This window comes from Ascaphus truei, unplaced genomic scaffold (genome assembly GCF_040206685.1).
Source record: "Ascaphus truei isolate aAscTru1 unplaced genomic scaffold, aAscTru1.hap1 HAP1_SCAFFOLD_321, whole genome shotgun sequence".
In the NCBI taxonomy this organism is placed as follows: Eukaryota; Metazoa; Chordata; class Amphibia; order Anura; family Ascaphidae; genus Ascaphus; species Ascaphus truei.
The window spans coordinates 220,907-242,653 of record NW_027456191.1 but is presented as its reverse complement, the minus strand read 5'-3'; the positions used below and the strand labels follow the sequence as shown (position 1 = coordinate 242,653).

Below are 21,747 nucleotides of genomic sequence, written 5' to 3'. Positions count from 1 at the left end.
AGTAACACTAAGACATACTTACCGTCACGTTATTGGAAGTTATAGGGACTGGATGGGAATAACACTAAGACATACTTACTGTCACGTTATTGGGAGTTATAGGGACTGGATGGGAGTAACACTAAGACATACTTACCGTCACGTTATTGGGAGTTATAGGGACTGGATGGGAATAACACTAAGACATACTTACCGTCACGTTATTGAGAGTTATAGGGCCTGGATGGGAGTAACACTAAGACATACTTACCGTCACGTTATTGGAAGTTATAGGGACTGGATGTGAGTAACACTAAGACATACTTACCGTCACGTTACTGGGAGTTATAGGGACTGGATGGGAGTAACACTAAGACATACTTACCGTCACGTTATTGGAAGTTATAGGGTCTGGATGAGAGTAACACTAAGACATACTTACCATCACGTTATTGGGAGTTATAGGGACTGGATGGGAGTAACACTAAGACATACTTGCCGTCACATTATTGGGAGTTATAGGGACTGGATGGGAGTAACACTAAGACATACTTACCATCACGTTATTGGGAGTTATAGGGACTGGATGGGAGTAACACTAAGACATACTTACCATCACGTTATTGGGAGTTATAGGGACTGGATGGGAGTAACACTAAGACATACTTACCATCACATTATTGGAAGTTATAGGGACTGGATGGGAGTAACACTAAGACATACTTACCGTCACGTTATTGTAAGTTATAGGGACTGGATGGGAATAACACTAAGACATACTTACTGTCAAGTTATTGGGAGTTATAGGGTCTGGATGGGAGTAACACTAAGACATACTTACTGTCACGTTATTGGGAGTTATAGGGACTGGATGGGAGTAACACTAAGACATACTTACCGTCACGTTATTGGAAGTTATAGGGACTGGATGGGAATAACACTAAGACATACTTACTGTCACGTTATTGGGAGTTATAGGGACTGGATGGGAGTAACACTAAGACATACTTACCGTCACGTTATTGGGAGTTATAGGGACTGGATGGGAATAACACTAAGACATACTTACTGTCACGTTATTGGGAGTTATAGGGACTGGATGGGAGTAACACTAAGACATACTTACCGTCACGTTATTGGAAGTTATAGGGACTGGATGGGAGTAACACCAAGACATACTTACCGTCACGTTATTGGAAGTTATAGGGACTGGATGGGAGTAACACTAAGACATACTTACCGTCACGTTATTGGGAGTTATAGGGTCTGGATGGGAGTAACACTAAGACATACTTACCGTCACATTATTGGAAGTTATAGGGACTAGATGGGAGTAACACTAAGACATACTTACCGTCACGTTATTGGAAGTTATAGGGACTGGATGGGAGTAACACTAAGACATACTTACCGTCACGTTATTGGAAGTTATAGGGACTGGATGGGAGTAACATTAAGACATACTTACCGTCACGTTATTGTAAGTTATAGGGCCTGGATGGGAATAACACTAAGACATACTTACTGTCACGTTATTGGGAGTTATAGGGACTGGATGGGAATAACACTAAGACATACTTACTGTCACGTTATTGGGAGTTATAGGGACTGGATGGGAGTAACACTAAGACATACTTACCGTCACGTTATTGTAAGTTATAGGGCCTGGATGGGAATAACACTAAGACATACTTACTGTCACGTTATTGGGAGTTATAGGGACTGGATGGGAATAACACTAAGACATACTTACTGTCACGTTATTGGGAGTTATAGGGACTGGATGGGAGTAACACTAAGACATACTTACCGTCACGTTATTGGGAGTTATAGGGACTGGATGGGAGTAACACTAAGACATACTTACCGTCACGTTATTGGGAGTTATAGAGCCTGGATGGGAGTAACACTAAGGCATACTTACCGTCACGTTATTGGAAGTTATAGGGACTGGGTGGGAGTAACACTAAGACATACTTACCGTCACGTTATTGGGAGTTATAGGGACTGGATGGGAGTAACATTAAGACATACTTACTATCACGTTATTGGAAGTTATAGGGCCTGGATGTGAGTAACACTAAGACATACTTACCATCACGTTATTGGGAGTTATAGGGACTGGATGGGAGTAACACTAAGACATACTTACCGTCACGTTATTGGGAGTTATAGGGACTGGATGGGAGTAACACTAAGATATACTTACCGTCACGTTATTGTAAGTTATAGGGCCTGGATGGGAATAACACTAAGACATACTTACTGTCACGTTATTGGGAGTTATAGGGACTGGATGGGAATAACACTAAGACATACTTACTGTCACGTTATTGGGAGTTATAGGGACTGGATGGGAGTAACACTAAGACATACTTACCGTCACGTTATTGTAAGTTATAGGGCCTGGATGGGAATAACACTAAGACATACTTACCGTCACGTTATTGGCAGTTATAGGGCCTGGATGTGAGTAACACTAAGACATACTTACCGTCACGTTATTGGGAGTTATAGGGACTGGATGGGAGTAACACTAAGACATACTTACCGTCACGTTATTGGGAGTTATAGGGACTGGATGGGAGTAACACTAAGACATACTTACCGTCACGTTATTGGGAGTTATAGGGACTGGATGGGAGTAACACTAAGACATACTTACCGTCACGTTATTGGGAGTTATAGGGACTGGATGGGAGTAACACTAAGACATACTTACCGTCACGTTATTGGGAGTTATAGAGCCTGGATGGGAGTAACACTAAGGCATACTTACCGTCACATTATTGGAAGTTATAGGGACTGGGTGGGAGTAACACTAAGACATACTTACCGTCACGTTACTGGGAGTTATAGGGTCTGGATGGGAGTAACACTAAGACATACTTACCGTCACGTTATTGGGAGTTATAGGGCCTGGGTGGGAGTAACACTAAGACATACTTACCGTCACGTTATTGGAAGTTATAGGGCCTGCATGGGAGTAACACTAAGACATACTTACCGTCACGTTATTGGAAGTTATAGGGACTGGGTGGGAGTAACACTAAGACATACTTACCGTCACGTTATTGGAAGTTATAGGGACTGGGTGGGAGTAACACTAAGACATACTTACCGTCACGTTATTGGGAGTTATAGGGACTGGATGGGAGTAACACTAAGACATACTTACTGTCACGTTATTGGAAGTTATAGGGACTGGATGGGAGTAACACTAAAACATACTTACCGTCATGTTATTGGGAGTTATAGGGTCTGGATGGGAGTAACACTAAGACATACTTACCGTCATGTTATTGGGAGTTATAGGGTCTGGATGGGAGTAACACTAAGACATACTTACCGTCACATTATTGGAAGTTATAGGGACTGGATGGGAGTAACACTAAGACATACTTACTGTCACGTTATTGGAAGTTATAGGGACTGGATGGGAGTAACACTAAAACATACTTACTGTCACGTTATTGGAAGTTATAGGGACTGGATGGGAGTAACACTAAGACATACTTACCGTCACGTTATTGGGAGTTATAGGGACTGGATGGGAGTAACACTAAGACATACTTACCATCACGTTATTGGGAGTTATAGGGACTGGATGGGAGTAACACTAAGACATACTTACCATCACGTTATTGGGAGTTATAGGGTCTGGATGGGAGTAACACTAAGACATACTTACCGTCACGTTATTGGGAGTTATAGGGTCTGGATGGGAGTAACACTAACACATACTTACCATCACGTTATTGGGAGTTATAGGGTCTGGATGGGAGTAACACTAAGACATACTTACCATCACGTTATTGGGAGTTATAGGGTCTGGATGGGAGTAACACTAAGACATACTTACCGTCACGTTATTGGGAGTTATAGGGACTGGATGGGAGTAACACTAAGACATACTTACCGTCACATTATTGGGAGTTATAGGGACTGGATGGGAGTAACACTAAGACATACTTACCATCACGTTATTGGGAGTTATAGGGTCTGGATGGGAGTAACACTAAGACATACTTACCATCACGTTATTGGGAGTTATAGGGTCTGGATGGGATAAACACTAAGACATACTTACCATCACGTTATTGGGAGTTATAGGGTCTGGATGGGAGTAACACTAAGACATACTTACCATCACGTTATTGGGAGTTATAGGGTCTGGATGGGATAAACACTAAGACATACTTACCATCACGTTATTGGGAGTTATAGGGACTGGATGGGAGTAACACTAAGACATACTTACCATCACGTTATTGGGAGTTATAGGGTCTGGATGGGAGTAACACTAAGACATACTTACCATCACGTTATTGGGAGTTATAGGGACTGGATGGGAGTAACACTAAGACATACTTACCGTCACGTTATTGGGAGTTATAGGGTCTGGATGGGATAAACACTAAGACATACTTACCGTCACGTTATTGGGAGTTATAGGGTCTGGATGGGAGTAACACTAAGACATACTTACCATCACGTTATTGGGAGTTATAGGGTCTGGATGGGAGTAACACTAAGACATACTTACCATCACGTTATTGGGAGTTATAGGGTCTGGATGGGAGTAACACTAAGACATACTTACCATCACGTTATTGGGAGTTATAGGGACTGGATGGGAGTAACACTAAGACATACTTACCGTCACGTTATTGGGAGTTATAGGGTCTGGATGGGAGTAACACTAAGACATACTTACCATCACGTTATTGGGAGTTATAGGGTCTGGATGGGAGTAACACTAAGACATACTTACCATCACGTTATTGGGAGTTATAGGGTCTGGATGGGAGTAACACTAAGACATACTTACCATCACGTTATTGGGAGTTATAGGGACTGGATGGGAGTAACACTAAGACATACTTACCGTCACGTTATTGGGAGTTATAGGGTCTGGATGGGAGTAACACTAAGACATACTTACCATCACGTTATTGGGAATTATAGGGACTGGATGGGAGTAACACTAAGACATACTTACTGTCACGTTATTGGAAGTTATAGGGTCTGAGTGGGAGTAACACTAAGACATACTTACCATCACGTTATTGGGAGTTATAGGGTCTGGATGGGAGTAACACTAAGACATACTTACCATCACGTTATTGGGAGTTATAGGGTCTGGATGGGAGTAACACTAAGACATACTTACCATCACGTTATTGGGAGTTATAGGGACTGGATGGGAGTAACACTAAGACATACTTACCGTCACGTTATTGGGAGTTATAGGGTCTGGATGGGAGTAACACTAAGACATACTTACCATCACGTTATTGGGAGTTATAGGGACTGGATGGGAGTAACACTAAGACATACTTACCGTCACGTTATTGGAAGTTATAGGGTCTGGATGGGAGTAACACTAAGACATACTTACTGTCACGTTATTGGAAGTTATAGGGACTGGATGGGAGTAACACTAAGACATACTTACCGTCACGTTATTGGAAGTTATAGGGTCTGGATGGGAGTAACACTAAGACATACTTACTGTCACGTTATTGGAAGTTATAGGGTCTCGATGTGAGTAACACTAAGACATACTTACCATCACGTTATTGGGAGTTATAGGGACTGGATGGGAGTAACACTAAGACATACTTACCGTCACGTTATTGGAAGTTATAGGGTCTGGATGTGAGTAACACTAAGACATACTTACCGTCACGTTATTGGAAGTTATAGGGTCTGGATCGGAGTAACACTAAGACATACTTACCGTCACGTTATTGGAAGTTATAGGGTCTGGATGTGAGTAACACTAAGACATACTTACCATCACGTTATTGGGAGTTATAGGGACTGGATGGGAGTAACACTAAGACATACTTACTGTCACGTTATTGGAAGTTATAGGGTCTGAGTGGGAGTAACACTAAGACATACTTACCGTCACGTTATTGGGAGTTATAGGGTCTGGATGGGAGTAACACTAAGACATACTTACCATCACGTTATTGGGAGTTATAGGGACTGGATGGGAGTAACACTAAGACATACTTACCGTCACGTTATTGGAAGTTATAGGGTCTGGATGGGAGTAACACTAAGACATACTTACCGTCACGTTATTGGGAGTTATAGGGACTGGATGGGAGTAACACTAAGACATACTTACCGTCACGTTATTGGGAGTTATAGGGACTGGATGGGAGTAACACTAAGACATACTTACTGTCACGTTATTGGAAGTTATAGGGTCTGAGTGGGAGTAACACTAAGACATACTTACCGTCACGTTATTGGGAGTTATAGGGTCTGGATGGGAGTAACACTAAGACATACTTACCGTCACGTTATTGGGAGTTATAGGGACTGGATGGGAGTAACACTAAGACATACTTACCGTCACGTTATTGGAAGTTATAGGGTCTGGATGGGAGTAACACTAAGACATACTTACTGTCACGTTATTGGAAGTTATAGGGACTGGATGGGAGTAATACTAAGACATACTTACCGTCATGTTATTGGGAGTTATAGGGACTGGATGGGAGTAACACTAAGACATACTTACCGTCACGTTATTGGAAGTTATAGGGTCTGGATGTGAGTAACACTAAGACATACTTACCGTCACGTTATTGGAAGTTATAGGGTCTGGATCGGAGTAACACTAAGACATACTTACTGTCACGGTATTGGAAGTTATAGGGACTGGATGGGAGTAACACTAAGACATACTTACCATCACATTATTGGGAGTTATAGGGCCTGGATGGGAGTAACACTAAGACATACTTACCGTCACGTTATTGGGAGTTATAGGGTCTGGATGGGAGTAACACTAAGACATACTTACCGTCACGTTATTGGGAGGTACAGGGACTGGATGGGAGTAACACTAAGACATACTTACCGTCACGTTATTGGAAGTTATAGGGACTGGGTGGGAGTAACACTAAGACATACTTACTGTCACGTTATTGGAAGTTATAGGGACTGGGTGGGAGTAACACTAAGACATACTTACTGTCACGTTATTGGGAGTTATAGGGACTGGATGGGAGTAACACTAAGACATACTTACCATCACGTTATTGGGAGTTATAGGGTCTGGATGGGAGTAACACTAAGACATACTTACCGTCACGTTATTGGGAGTTATAGGGTCTGGATGGGAGTAACACTAACACATACTTACCATCACGTTATTGGGAGTTATAGGGACTGGGTGGGAGTAACACTAAGACATACTTACTGTCACGTTATTGGGAGTTATAGGGACTGGATGGGAGTAACACTAAGACATACTTACCGTCACGTTATTGGGAGTTATAGGGACTGGATGGGAGTAACACTAAGACATACTTACCATCACGTTATTGGGAGTTATAGGGTCTGGATGGGAGTAACACTAAGACATACTTACCGTCATGTTATTGGTAGTTGAAGGGACTGGATGGGAGTAACACTAAGACATACTTACCGTCACGTTATTGGGAGTTATAGGGTCTGGATGGGAGTAACACTAACACATACTTACCATCACGTTATTGGGAGTTATAGGGTCTGGATGGGAGTAACACTAAGACATACTTACCATCACGTTATTGGGAGTTATAGGGTCTGGATGGGAGTAACACTAAGACATACTTACCGTCACGTTATTGGGAGTTATAGGGACTGGATGGGAGTAACACTAAGACATACTTACCGTCACATTATTGGGAGTTATAGGGACTGGATGGGAGTAACACTAAGACATACTTACCATCACGTTATTGGGAGTTATAGGGTCTGGATGGGAGTAACACTAAGACATACTTACCATCACGTTATTGGGAGTTATAGGGTCTGGATGGGAGTAACACTAAGACATACTTACCATCACGTTATTGGGAGTTATAGGGTCTGGATGGGAGTAACACTAAGACATACTTACCATCACGTTATTGGGAGTTATAGGGTCTGGATGGGATAAACACTAAGACATACTTACCATCACGTTATTGGGAGTTATAGGGACTGGATGGGAGTAACACTAAGACATACTTACCATCACGTTATTGGGAGTTATAGGGTCTGGATGGGAGTAACACTAAGACATACTTACCATCACGTTATTGGGAGTTATAGGGACTGGATGGGAGTAACACTAAGACATACTTACCGTCACGTTATTGGGAGTTATAGGGTCTGGATGGGATAAACACTAAGACATACTTACCGTCACGTTATTGGGAGTTATAGGGTCTGGATGGGAGTAACACTAAGACATACTTACCATCACGTTATTGGGAGTTATAGGGTCTGGATGGGAGTAACACTAAGACATACTTACCATCACGTTATTGGGAGTTATAGGGTCTGGATGGGAGTAACACTAAGACATACTTACCATCACGTTATTGGGAGTTATAGGGACTGGATGGGAGTAACACTAAGACATACTTACTGTCACGTTATTGGAAGTTATAGGGTCTGAGTGGGAGTAACACTAAGACATACTTACCATCACGTTATTGGGAGTTATAGGGTCTGGATGGGAGTAACACTAAGACATACTTACCATCACGTTATTGGGAGTTATAGGGTCTGGATGGGAGTAACACTAAGACATACTTACCATCACGTTATTGGGAGTTATAGGGTCTGGATGGGAGTAACACTAAGACATACTTACCATCACGTTATTGGGAGTAATAGGGACTGGATGGGAGTAACACTAAGACATACTTACCGTCACGTTATTGGAAGTTATAGGGTCTGGATGGGAGTAACACTAAGACATACTTACTGTCACGTTATTGGAAGTTATAGGGACTGGATGGGAGTAACACTAAGACATACTTACCGTCACGTTATTGGAAGTTATAGGGTCTGGATGGGAGTAACACTAAGACATACTTACCATCACGTTATTGGAAGTTATAGGGATTGGATGGGAGTAACACTAAGACATACTTACTGTCACGTTATTGGAAGTTATAGGGTCTCGATGTGAGTAACACTAAGACATACTTACCATCACGTTATTGGGAGTTATAGGGACTGGATGGGAGTAACACTAAGACATACTTACCGTCACGTTATTGGAAGTTATAGGGTCTGGATGTGAGTAACACTAAGACATACTTACCGTCACGTTATTGGAAGTTATAGGGTCTGGATCGGAGTAACACTAAGACATACTTACCGTCACGTTATTGGAAGTTATAGGGTCTGGGTGGGAGTAACACTAAGACATACTTACCGTCACGTTATTGGGAGTTATAGGGACTGGATGGGAGTAACACTAAGACATACTTACTGTCACGTTATTGGAAGTTATAGGGTCTGAGTGGGAGTAACACTAAGACATACTTACCGTCACGTTATTGGGAGTTATAGGGTCTGGATGGGAGTAACACAAGACATACTTACCATCACGTTATTGGGAGTTATAGGGACTGGATGGGAGTAACACTAAGACATACTTACCGTCACGTTATTGGAAGTTATAGGGTCTGGATGGGAGTAACACTAAGACATACTTACTGTCACGTTATTGGAAGTTATAGGGACTGGATGGGAGTAATACTAAGACATACTTACCGTCACGTTATTGGAAGTTATAGGGTCTGGATGGGAGTAACACTAAGACATACTTACTGTCACGTTATTGGAAGTTATAGGGTCTCGATGTGAGTAACACTAAGACATACTTACCATCACGTTATTGGGAGTTATAGGGACTGGATGGGAGTAACACTAAGACATACTTACCGTCACGTTATTGGAAGTTATAGGGTCTGGATGTGAGTAACACTAAGACATACTTACCGTCACGTTATTGGAAGTTATAGGGTCTGGATCGGAGTAACACTAAGACATACTTACTGTCACGGTATTGGAAGTTATAGGGTCTGGATGGGAGTAACACTAAGACATACTTACTGTCACGTTATTGGAAGTTATAGGGTCTGGATGGGAGTAACACTAACGCATAATTACCGTCACGTTATTGGAAGTTATAGGGTCTGGATCGGAGTAACACTAAGACATACTTACTGTCACGTTATTGGAAGTTATAGGGTCTTGGTGGGAGTAACACTAAGACATACTTACCGTCACGTTATTGGAAGTTATAGGGTCTGGATGGGAGTAACACTAAGACATACTTACCGTCAAGATATTGGGAGTTATAGGGTCTGGGTGGGAGTAACACTAAGACATACTTACCGTCACGTTATTGGGAGTTATAGGGTGTGGATGGGAGTAACACTAAGACATACTTACTGTCACGTTATTGGAAGTTATAGGGTCTGGATCGGAGTAACACTAAGACATACTTACTGTCACGTTATTGGAAGTTATAGGGTCTGGGTGGGAGTAACACTAAGACATACTTACCGTCACGTTATTGGAAGTTATAGGGACTGGATGGGAGTAACACTAAGACATACATACCGTCACGTTATTGGAAGTTATAGGGTCTGGATCGGAGTAACACTAAGACATACTTACTGTCACGGTATTGGAAGTTATAGGGACTGGATGGGAGTAACACTAAGACATACTTACCATCACATTATTGGGAGTTATAGGGCCTGGATGGGAGTAACACTAAGACATACTTACCGTCACGTTATTGGGAGTTATAGGGTCTGGATGGGAGTAACACTAAGACATACTTACCGTCACGTTATTGGGAGGTACAGGGACTGGATGGGAGTAACACTAAGACATACTTACCGTCACGTTATTGGAAGTTATAGGGACTGGGTGGGAGTAACACTAAGACATACTTACTGTCACGTTATTGGAAGTTATAGGGACTGGGTGGGAGTAACACTAAGACATACTTACTGTCACGTTATTGGGAGTTATAGGGACTGGATGGGAGTAACACTAAGACATACTTACCATCACGTTATTGGGAGTTATAGGGTCTGGATGGGAGTAACACTAAGACATACTTACCGTCACGTTATTGGGAGTTATAGGGTCTGGATGGGAGTAACACTAACACATACTTACCATCACGTTATTGGGAGTTATAGGGACTGGGTGGGAGTAACACTAAGACATACTTACTGTCACGTTATTGGGAGTTATAGGGACTGGATGGGAGTAACACTAAGACATACTTACCGTCACGTTATTGGGAGTTATAGGGACTGGATGGGAGTAACACTAAGACATACTTACCATCACGTTATTGGGAGTTATAGGGTCTGGATGGGAGTAACACTAAGACATACTTACCGTCATGTTATTGGGAGTTATAGGGACTGGATGGGAGTAACACTAAGACATACTTACCGTCACGTTATTGGGAGTTATAGGGTCTGGATGGGAGTAACACTAACACATACTTACCATCACGTTATTGGGAGTTATAGGGTCTGGATGGGAGTAACACTAAGACATACTTACCATCACGTTATTGGGAGTTATAGGGTCTGGATGGGAGTAACACTAAGACATACTTACCGTCACGTTATTGGGAGTTATAGGGACTGGATGGGAGTAACACTAAGACATACTTACCGTCACATTATTGGGAGTTATAGGGACTGGATGGGAGTAACACTAAGACATACTTACCATCACGTTATTGGGAGTTATAGGGTCTGGATGGGAGTAACACTAAGACATACTTACCATCACGTTATTGGGAGTTATAGGGTCTGGATGGGATAAACACTAAGACATACTTACCATCACGTTATTGGGAGTTATAGGGTCTGGATGGGAGTAACACTAAGACATACTTACCATCACGTTATTGGGAGTTATAGGGTCTGGATGGGATAAACACTAAGACATACTTACCATCACGTTATTGGGAGTTATAGGGACTGGATGGGAGTAACACTAAGATATACTTACCATCACGTTATTGGGAGTTATAGGGTCTGGATGGGAGTAACACTAAGACATACTTACCATCACGTTATTGGGAGTTATAGGGACTGGATGGGAGTAACACTAAGACATACTTACCGTCACGTTATTGGGAGTTATAGGGTCTGGATGGGATAAACACTAAGACATACTTACCGTCACGTTATTGGGAGTTATAGGGTCTGGATGGGAGTAACACTAAGACATACTTACCATCACGTTATTGGGAGTTATAGGGTCTGGATGGGAGTAACACTAAGACATACTTACCATCACGTTATTGGGAGTTATAGGGTCTGGATGGGAGTAACACTAAGACATACTTACCATCACGTTATTGGGAGTTATAGGGACTGGATGGGAGTAACACTAAGACATACTTACTGTCACGTTATTGGAAGTTATAGGGTCTGAGTGGGAGTAACACTAAGACATACTTACCATCACGTTATTGGGAGTTATAGGGTCTGGATGGGAGTAACACTAAGACATACTTACCATCACGTTATTGGGAGTTATAGGGTCTGGATGGGAGTAACACTAAGACATACTTACCATCACGTTATTGGGAGTTATAGGGTCTGGATGGGAGTAACACTAAGACATACTTACCATCACGTTATTGGGAGTAATAGGGACTGGATGGGAGTAACACTAAGACATACTTACCGTCACGTTATTGGAAGTTATAGGGTCTGGATGGGAGTAACACTAAGACATACTTACTGTCACGTTATTGGAAGTTATAGGGACTGGATGGGAGTAACACTAAGACATACTTACCGTCACGTTATTGGAAGTTATAGGGTCTGGATGGGAGTAACACTAAGACATACTTACCATCACGTTATTGGAAGTTATAGGGATTGGATGGGAGTAACACTAAGACATACTTACTGTCACGTTATTGGAAGTTATAGGGTCTCGATGTGAGTAACACTAAGACATACTTACCATCACGTTATTGGGAGTTATAGGGACTGGATGGGAGTAACACTAAGACATACTTACCGTCACGTTATTGGAAGTTATAGGGTCTGGATGTGAGTAACACTAAGACATACTTACCGTCACGTTATTGGAAGTTATAGGGTCTGGATCGGAGTAACACTAAGACATACTTACCGTCACGTTATTGGAAGTTATAGGGTCTGGGTGGGAGTAACACTAAGACATACTTACCGTCACGTTATTGGGAGTTATAGGGACTGGATGGGAGTAACACTAAGACATACTTACTGTCACGTTATTGGAAGTTATAGGGTCTGAGTGGGAGTAACACTAAGACATACTTACCGTCACGTTATTGGGAGTTATAGGGTCTGGATGGGAGTAACACTAAGACATACTTACCATCACGTTATTGGGAGTTATAGGGACTGGATGGGAGTAACACTAAGACATACTTACCGTCACGTTATTGGAAGTTATAGGGTCTGGATGGGAGTAACACTAAGACATACTTACTGTCACGTTATTGGAAGTTATAGGGACTGGATGGGAGTAATACTAAGACATACTTACCGTCACGTTATTGGAAGTTATAGGGTCTGGATGGGAGTAACACTAAGACATACTTACTGTCACGTTATTGGAAGTTATAGGGTCTCGATGTGAGTAACACTAAGACATACTTACCATCACGTTATTGGGAGTTATAGGGACTGGATGGGAGTAACACTAAGACATACTTACCGTCACGTTATTGGAAGTTATAGGGTCTGGATGTGAGTAACACTAAGACATACTTACCGTCACGTTATTGGAAGTTATAGGGTCTGGATCGGAGTAACACTAAGACATACTTACTGTCACGGTATTGGAAGTTATAGGGTCTGGATGGGAGTAACACTAAGACATACTTACTGTCACGTTATTGGAAGTTATAGGGTCTGGATGGGAGTAACACTAACGCATAATTACCGTCACGTTATTGGAAGTTATAGGGTCTGGATCGGAGTAACACTAAGACATACTTACTGTCACGTTATTGGAAGTTATAGGGTCTTGGTGGGAGTAACACTAAGACATACTTACCGTCACGTTATTGGAAGTTATAGGGTCTGGATGGGAGTAACACTAAGACATACTTACCGTCAAGATATTGGGAGTTATAGGGTCTGGGTGGGAGTAACACTAAGACATACTTACCGTCACGTTATTGGGAGTTATAGGGTGTGGATGGGAGTAACACTAAGACATACTTACTGTCACGTTATTGGAAGTTATAGGGTCTGGATCGGAGTAACACTAAGACATACTTACTGTCACGTTATTGGAAGTTATAGGGTCTGGGTGGGAGTAACACTAAGACATACTTACCGTCACGTTATTGGAAGTTATAGGGACTGGATGGGAGTAACACTAAGACATACATACCGTCACGTTATTGGAAGTTATAGGGTCTGGATGGGAGTAACACTAAGACATACTTACCGTCACGTTATTGGGAGTTATAGGGTCTGGATGGGAGTAACACTAAGACATACTTACCGTCACGTTATTGGAAGTTATAGGGCCTGGATGGGAGTAACACTAAGACATACTTACCGTCACGTTATTGGGAGTTATAGGGACTGGATGGGAGTAACACTAAGACATACTTACCGTCACGTTATTGGGAGTTATAGGGACTGGATGGGAGTAACACTAAGACATTCTTACCGTCACGTTATTGGGAGTTATAGGGACTGGATGGGAGTAACACTAAGACATACTTACGTCACGTTATTGGAAGATATAGGGTCTGGATGGGAGTAACACTAAGACATACTTACCGTCACGTTATTGGAAGATATAGGGTCTGGATGGGAGTAACACTAAGACATACTTACCGTCACATTATTGGGAGTTATAGGGCCTGGATGGGAGTAACACTAAGACATACTTACCGTCACGTTATTGGAAGTTATAGGGTCTGGATGGGAGTAACACTAAGACATACTTACCGTCACGTTATTGGAAGTTATAGGGCCTGCATGGGAGTAACACTAAGATATACTTACCGTCACGTTATTGGGAGTTATAGGGTCGGGCCGGGGAGGGAGGGAGGGGGCGGCGCGAGCAGGGGGGCGCAGGAAGAATAGTTAGCTGATTAATAGATACATACACAGATAGATAGCTGATAGACAGATAGATTGATAGCTGATAAATAGATAGATTCACAGAGAGATATATAGATAGATCTTCCTTCTTCCATTTCACACATATACCTGAAGTTGGGGTCACACTTATCTCGTAAATAACAGCACACAGAGAGATACACAGACAGATACACAGACAGATACACAGACAGAAACACAGACAGAAACACAGACAGATACAAAGAGAGATACACAGAGAGATACAAAGACAGAAACACAGAGAGATACACAGACAGATACACAGACAGAGACACAGAGAGATACACAGAGAGATACACAGACAGATACACACAGATACACAGAGAGATACAAAGACAGAAACACAGACAGATACACAGAGAGATACACAGACAGATACACAGACAGATACACAGACAGAAACACAGAGAGATACACAGACAGAAACACAGACAGATACACAGACAGATACACAGACAGATACACAGACAGAAACACAGAGAGATACACAGAGAGATACACAGACAGAAACACAGACAGAAACACAGACAGAAACACAGACAGAAACACAGACAGATACACAGACAGATACACAGACAGAAACACAGGGAGATACACAGACAGAAACACAGGGAGATACACAGAGAGATACAAAGACAGAAACACAGAGAGATACACAGACAGAAACACAGACAGATACACAGACAGATACACAGATAGATACACAGAGAGATACACAGACAGAAACACAGGGAGATACACAGAGAGATACAAAGACAGAAACACAGAGAGATACACAGACAGAAACACAGACAGATACACAGATAGATACACAGAGAGATACACAGACAGAAACACAGACAGAAACACAGACAGATACACAGACAGATACACAGACAGAAACACAGAGAGATACAAAGACAGAAACAAAGACAGAAACACAGAGATACACAGACAGAAACACAGACAGATACACAGACAGATAGACAGATACACAGACAGATACTGTACACAGATAGAGACACAGACAGAGACACAGACAGAGACAGAGACACAGACAGAGACACAGACAGAGACACAGAGAGATACACAGAGAGACACACAGACAGATACACAGACAGATACACAGACACAGACACATACACACACACACACAGACAGATAAGCAGACACATGACAGACACACACACACACAGATACACACAGACAGACAGACGAACAGACAGACGCACATACACAGACAGATACGCGCCCAGACAGATACACGCACATACAGATACACGAACAGATAGATACACACACAGACAGATATACAGACAGACAGATACACACACAGACAGATATACAGACAGACAGATACACACACAGATACACACAGACAGATATACAGACAGACAGATACACACACAGACACACACAGACCGATACACACAGATGCACAGAGACAGATACACAGACGGACAGACAGACAGACAGACAGACAGATAGACGGACAGACAGATACACAGACAGACAGATACACACACAGACAGATACACACAGATGCACAGAGACAGATACACACAGATGCACAGAGACGGATACACAGATGCACAGAGACAGATACACACAGACAGATACACAGATGCACAGAGACAGATACACAGACAGGCAGATAGATGGATAACAGCACACAGAACATTTGTGACCTCTGATTTCTAGCGGCCCCGTCAGCCTCAGGACAGGAGAATTTTGTTGAATTTAACAGCTGCCCAAACCAAAGCCATCGAGACCCTTCTAGCGCCGGTGACACGCTTCAGCACAACACGTTTCAGCCCCCCCCCCAACAGTGAAACAGTCATAAAAACGCTTTTAAGGGGGAGGGGGGGGGGGGGGGGAAGGGGTTCATCGATCACAATTGACGAGGACAAAAATATCCCTGAGTCGGTATTTCTATCGGAACATTTTATTTGTATTATTCAACAGCAGATTTTATGTGAAACGAGGAAGGAGGAAAAGCAAGAAGCCAGCAAGAAGCAAGCCATCTGTGCTGAAGCAGGGATATCCAGCAAACCTGATCTGTTGGGTTGCCCTTGAGGACAGGAGTTGGCCAATGAATGAGCCACCTGTGCTGAAGCAGGGATATCCTGCAAACCTGATCTGTTGGATTGCCCTTGAGGACTGGAGTTGGCCAATGACTGAGCCACTGATTGCGCCACCAGTGCTGAAGCAGGAATACCCTTAAAATCTAACCTATTGGTGGCCCTTGAGGACTGGAGTCGGCCACCAACTTGGTCAATGACTGAGCCACCTGTGCTGAAGCAGGGATATATCCCTAATACGCGGCTTGTCAGTGGCTCTTGAGGACTGAAGTTGGCCACCGCATCAAACTGCAATGGTTCCAATCGGGCGGGGACGGGGGGTTAAGGGAATACGAAATAACCTCCCCCTCACAAGGAGAAAAGCAGCCCAGCCCCACCATGCAGACTTGATTGCAGCCGCCGACGCGTTTCAGAGTGGTAACGACACTGGAGCCACTTAGCGGGGTGGCATGTAAGCGGGTGGACTCCCTCTGCTGCCGGAAAGCGACACGCTGAGCGGAAAATGTCGTGAAGGAGCGGGCGAGACCAGGGGCGGGTGGAAGCACCGCAGGGTGAGCAGCTGCCCAGAACTGGCTACCCAGGGGTGTCTGCATGCCTGCCGCAGGGGGTCTCTGATTTGGAGAGCGGCTGCCGCGCGTAGAGTAGGACCGAGTCTCCCTCGTGGCTGTCGGGATCATCCCATTAAAATATCCGTTCCAGTTTGGGCCTGCGGACGCCGGCGGCTGTGCTCGTGTTCCCCACATTATTTGGGGGTCACGCTGCACGGCCAAATGCGAGGTTTTACAGGGGGATCGCTAGTCTCCCTGCACTCTGCAGCGATTAACTAGCGCTCTGCTAGGCGGGTAGGCACGCGGGTGTAGAAGTCGGGGCGGCCAGGCGGCTTTGCCAAAAGCACTGGACACAATGGTGAAAGGTGTGACATGCTCGAGGCATGCACCTCCCCTCTCCATGCTGTTTCCTCCTCTCCTTGGCCCCACCCCCAGACTCCTGACACCTCCTGATTGGCTGCATTACCCAGCAGCAGCCAATCAGGATGGAGGAAGGTGCCCAGCCCCCTAGCTGCCCTGCTCATGGAAATCCCATGGCCCCCCCAAGCTGGTCAGGTCACTATGTCCAGAGAGGTAATACCGGTATACACGTACACGCCCAGAGAGGTAATACCGGTATACACATACACGTCCAGAGAGGTAATACCGGTATACACATACACGTCCAGAGAGGTAATACCGGTATACACATACACGCCCAGAGAGGTAATACCGGTATACGCATACACACCCAGAGAGGTAATACCGGTATACACACACACGCCCAGAGAGGTAATACCGGTATACACATACACGCCCAGAGAGGTAATACCGGTATACACATACACGCCCAGAGAGGTAATACCGGTATACACATACATGCCCAGAGAGGTAATACCAGTATACGCATACACGCCCAGAGGTAATACCAGTATACCCATACATGCCCAGATAGGTAATACCAGTTACCCATACACGCCCAGAGAGGTAATACCGCTATAAACATACACACCCAGAGAGGTAATACCGGTATACACATACACGCCCAGAGAGGTAATACCGGTATACACATACACACCCAGAGAGGTAATACCGGTATACACATACACGCCCAGAGAGGTAATACCGGTATACACATACACGCCCAGAGAGGTAATACCGGTATACACATACACGCCCAGAGAGGTGATACCGGTATACACATACACGCCCAGAGAGGTAATACCGGTATACACATACACGCCCAGAGAGGTAATACCGGTATACACATACACGCCCAGAGAGGTAATACCAGTATACGCATACACGCCCAGAGAGGTAATGCCAGTATACACATACACGCCCAGAGAGGTAATACCGGTATACACATACACGCCCAGAGAGGTAATACCAGTATACGCATACACGCCCAGAGAGGTAATACCAGTATACACATACACGCCCAGAGAGGTAATACCGGTATACACATACACGCCCAGAGAGGTAATACCAGTATACACATACACGCCCAGAGAGGTAATACCGGTATACACATACACGCCCAGAGAGGTAATACCGGTATACACATACACGCCCAGAGAGGTAATACCAGTATACGCATACACGCCCAGAGAGGTAATACCAGTATACACATACACGCCCAGAGAGGTAATACCGGTATACACATACACGCCCAGAGAGGTAATACCAGTATACACATACACGCCCAGAGAGGTAATACCGGTATACACACACACGCCCAGAGAGGTAATACCGGTATACACATACACGCCCAGAGAGGTAATACCGGTATACACACACACGCCCAGAGAGGTAATACCGGTATACACATACACGTCCAGAGAGGTAATACCAGTATACACATACACGCCCAGAGAGGTAATACCGGTATACACATACAGCCCAGAGAGGTGATACCGGTATACACACACACGCCCAGAGAGGTAATACCGGCATACACATACACGCCCAGAGAGGTAATACCGATATACACATACACGCCCAGAGAGGTAATACCGGTATACACATACACGTCCAGAGAGGTAATACCGGTATACACATACACGCCCAGAGAGGTAATACCGGTATACACATACATGCCCAGAGAGGTAATACCGGTATACACATACACGCCCAGAGAGGTAATTCCGGTATACACATACACGCCCAGAGAGGTAATACCGTTATACACATACACGGCCAGAGAGGTAATACCGGTATACACATACACGCCCAGAGTGATAATACCGGTATACAGTACACATACACGCCCAGAGAGGTAATTCCGGTATACACATACACGCCCCGAGAGGTAATACCGGTATACACATACACGCCCAGAGAGGTAATACCGGTATACACATACACACCCAGAGTGATAATACCGGTATACACATACACGCCCAGAGTGATAATACCGGTATACACATACACACCCAGAGAGGTAATACCGGTATACACATACACGCCCAGAGAGGTAATACCGCTATACACATACACGCCCAGAGAGATAATACCGGTATACACATACACGCCCAGAGAGGTCATACTGGACACATAGCCAGCCAGAGTCACCTGTGCTGAAGTTGGGATATCCTGAAAACCTGACTTATTGGGGGTCTTGAGGACTGGCTGAGCCCCCCTCCTTTCGTACACAGACCTCAATGTTAATATATAAAATAAAATAGGTGTTAGCCGGGCTAGCAGGGGTTAATTCTTTAACACTAGAAAGGACATATCTGGAAAAGCTAGCGATTGGATTCCCCATGCACTGAAGGGGTTAACTCCGCCCCCCCCCCCCCCCGTGCAATAATCTGAAAGCCCAGCTCCCTCGCCCTAACCGTCCTGGAATAAGTGCTGCCGTGCCAGCAGCTGTTTTCCACACGCGTGTTCGGCGATGGGTTTCCAGCTTCTGGCAGCGGTTCCGGGAACACGGTAGCAGGATCCCGAGATCCGAGGAATTCTGCGCCCGGGAGCGATGTCGCCACGCCGCCGTTTCACCTGGTCATTTCCGACAGAAGGACTAGAGACGGCTGAATCCGTCCCCTGGATTTCTCGCACTCCCCCCCCCCCCCCACCACCCTCCCCCACCCCCCACAATCCGTTTTGCAAAACGGCTTTGGTTGGTTTCAATCGGCGCGGAATCATCCAAACCGCCATTGGATACAACCCGTGCGATGGATTTGTGGCATCCAATCCGTTGGCGACTTACGGATCCGTCCCACGGGTGGCGGAATCCACGGGGTGTCTCGGTAATAAAAAAAAATAATTAAATCCGCCAACCGCGAATCGCACCTTTTTGGCGTCGATCCGCTGAAATCCGGGGGGACCTAAGGAACCGGCCGTTCGCCGCGCATGCAAACTCGCCCCCGAAATTCGCCTGTCTTTAATGGTGACCGGCAGATGGGGGATGTATGTATGTCTTTATTTATATAGCGCCATTAATGTACATTGCGCTTCACAGCAGTATACACGTGGCAATCATATAAATAACAAATAATATAAATAACAGATCATGGGAATAAGTGCTTCAGACATAAAGGTAACATTTAGGAAGAGGAGTCCCTGCTCCGAAGAGCTCACAATCTAATTGGTTGATAGGAAGAACGTACAGAGACAGTAGGAGGGCGTTCTGGTAAGTGCGTCTGCAGGGTGCCAAGCTTTATGTATGAGGTGTAAATTATCAGCCACGGAGCTACTCATATGCTTCCTTAAGGAGCTGGGTTTTAAGATGGGTCTTAAAGGTGGAACAGGTTAAATAAAGTAAGGAGATAAGGACCTAGAACCATAGATGGCAGATAAAAGCCCCAGCGTCTGGATCGAAGGCTTCTCCTCCCCCCCCCCCCCGTACGAGACATATTCATGTTTAACTGGGGTTCCTGTTTGCCTTCCTGTAAATGCACATATCGGGTGAGCGTCTCTGGCGTCCGAATTTAACTCGATGGACATACGTCTTGATTCGGCGTCTTATGTTCAAAGTTCACCCGGCCTGCACATTCTCCATACACAAAACAGAATCCGTCCCCCAAAATGTATTAAGGGGAGAAGCGATGATATATCCACAGTGCAGTAACGTCCATTAGAGAACGGGGAGCCTGCAAGATGTGCGTCTTACCCATGGCACGTTGGGTCTTCCTGTGTTCCTCCCAAGCATTCTGGAACGCATCAGCCATTGATGCCATCACCGCCTCTGCTGGAAAGGCG

At 44.4% G+C, this 21,747-nt stretch overlaps 1 long non-coding RNA gene across 1 annotated transcript in view; it reads left to right on the top strand.

Annotated features, from left to right (window-relative positions):
• The window catches only part of LOC142483331 (uncharacterized), a 43,103-nt gene extending 24,328 nt beyond the window's left edge, over window positions 1-18,775 (top strand). The window contains exon 4 of the long non-coding RNA XR_012797308.1: window positions 16,902-18,775. This is a non-coding gene — a long non-coding RNA (uncharacterized LOC142483331). The remainder of the gene's footprint in view (window positions 1-16,901) is intronic.
• Window positions 18,776-21,747: the final 2,972 nt, after the last annotated feature.